The sequence below is a fragment of the Carlito syrichta genome, unplaced genomic scaffold, assembly GCF_000164805.1.
Source record: "Carlito syrichta isolate Samal-C Ts95f unplaced genomic scaffold, Tarsius_syrichta-2.0.1 Scaffold113490, whole genome shotgun sequence".
NCBI classification, from domain to species: domain Eukaryota; kingdom Metazoa; phylum Chordata; class Mammalia; order Primates; family Tarsiidae; genus Carlito; species Carlito syrichta.
This window is the reverse complement of record NW_007057586.1, coordinates 298,718-301,252: the sequence shown is the minus strand read 5'-3', so window position 1 is coordinate 301,252 and position 2,535 is coordinate 298,718.

Here is a 2,535-nt window from a genome sequence, read left to right as displayed (position 1 = left end):
CAGAAATGAAGACTATATATAGTGTCTACCTACCATTTCCTGCTTGTGGTGTTGAATTATTATTATTTTAAAAATTTCTTTCTCTTTCCTTCTCCCTCCTTCTTTATTATAAACAGGGTGGGCTGGTGCTGGTTAAACTTCTGTTTGGGCCACAGGTTGCAAAATATTGAGATGGGATTATAGGAAGAAGATGTTCCCCAGGGATCCTGGACCTGTACCTCCTCCTTGAGGAGAGGGTGAGTGTGTTCTTGGTTGAGTGTGAGATTATGATGATTGCGTTATGATGGGATGGGACAATTTTAAAACATTAAATGTGTGGAAAGATATATGCATGTGTGTAGTGGACAGACAGATGATACACAGTGTCAGAACCTCATCATTGTCCTCTCAGACCCATTCTTCTTCATTTTAGGGGTAATAGAATTTTTAGCAGGGCCTATAGTTCCCGGCCTGCACTGCAACTGGGTGTGGTCATGTGACTAAGTTCTGGCCAATGGGATTAAGAAGTACAGAGACTTCTCAGATCATCCTGAAGAAACACTTGGCACAAGCTCTTTGCCCCCTTTACTTTCTGTTTCTCCATCCTGTGCTTGGATCAAGGATGTGCTGTCCAGAGCTTCGTTCTCAGTCCAAGAGAAAGGCACCGAGCCATGAGACTTCATGGATAAGAGCAATGTGCCAGCCTGGTTTATTTACCTTTGGATTTTTTGCCTTCAAGAGAATAAAACTTTGACCTAGTTTAAGCTATTGTCCCTTTAGGTCTCCATTATTTGTACTGAACCTCATCTTCATGAATACAGTGGGTATCTTTTGTTTTTGCCTGTCTAGCCGCAACTTCCCATTCCCTTGGGGGGACTTCCTCTGTCCTATTCCTTGTGGTTCTGGTGGACTGTGAGTCACTGGGTCCCTCTCTTTTTCCCAGTGGGTGGGCAGGGGAACCAAACCAGACCAACCAAGACTTCCCCCATTTCATCAGGAACGGAAACCTGGGTGGACCGGCACAAGGGCCCTGAAGCGGGTTATTAAATTATTGTGATGTCAGCACCCCCAAAATAAGATCCTTGAGGGTCTTAGAGTGGCCCTGGATTGCATCCTTTCTGAGTTCTGATTACTCAACTTTTCCTTGAATTCTGTGAGGTACTTAGTATTCTTCCTATTAATATCTTTTAGGCCAGGTGTGGTGGCATGTGCCTGTAGTCACAGCTACTAGGGAGGCTGAGGTGAGAGGATCACTTGAGCCCAGGAGTTTGAGGCTATGGTGAGCCATTATCATGCCACTGCACTCCAGCCTGGGTGACAGAGTCAGATCCTGTTTCAAAAAAAAAAAAAGAGAAATACTTAGTATGAAAAAAGAATGTAAAAAAAACTCGATAACTTTTATATTATTATTTGTTGAAATTATAATATTTTAGCTAGATTGAGTTAGTAAATATTGGTTGGTAAATAAAGTATATGACTAAAAGTAATTTCATTTGTTTCTTTCCCCTCTTTTCAGTGTGGCTAAAACATTTATGTGTGCGGCTTGCAGTTTATTTCTGTTGCACATTTCCAGGGAGAGAAGCTGGGACTCTTAGGGAACAAAGGAGCAAGCAGCAGCCTGGCTTGAGATCTGGAGGAGTGAGAGACAATCTTAGCATCTCTCCAGTTCTAGACAGGACTCTCATCCTCAGGTGTCACCTGTCCTGACTCCAGGGACAAAAGCGGTAAATCTGCAGTAAGGACTGGGCTCAAGCAAACAGACTGCCCTTGGGTCAGAAGGTACAAACCCCTTGACCAACACAGCCTCAATCCCTCTCTGACAGCCCAGTGGGAAGAATGGATTTACCTTCATCTTACAAAGGAAGTTCCAGAAGATGGTGGGTGGTGCTAAGAAGAGAGGAAGAGTATGTTATTTAATTTTTTTTTTTTTTTGAGTTGGAGTCTCACTCTGTTGCCCAGACTGGAGTGCAGTGGCCGCTCCCAGCCACTGCAGCCTCGACCTGCTGGGCTCCAGCGATCCTTCCGCCCCAGCCTTCCAAATAGCTGGAACTACAGGCGTGCGCTACCGCCCGGCTAATTTTTGATTTATTGTAGAGATGAGGTCTCGCCAACTTGCCCAGGCGGGTCTCAAACCCGTGGGCTCAGGCAATCCACTCACCTCAGCCTCCCAAAGGCACGGGATTACAGGCTGAGCCACCGAGCCCGGCTACATTATTTAAATTTCAATGGGAACCAAGAAAACATAGACAGTGAGTTGTCCATCATGGGGAGGAGAGTTACATCTATGAGCTAAATCCTCATTTATCACATATACAGTTGATCAAGCAAGAAATAGGGGTATAAGCTTGTTATTAGGGGATATAGAGAACATCACTGTAAGAAAACCGATAGGGTTAAAAGTGGTTACCCCTACTAGACTGTACATTTAGTTTTCATGCCCTTTAATTTGGTTATATTTTACAATTTAAAAAAAAGTGAGCCAGGCTCAGTGGCTCAGCTGAGGTGAGTGGATTGCCTGAGGCCGCGGGGTCGAGACCCGCCTGGGCAACTTGGTGA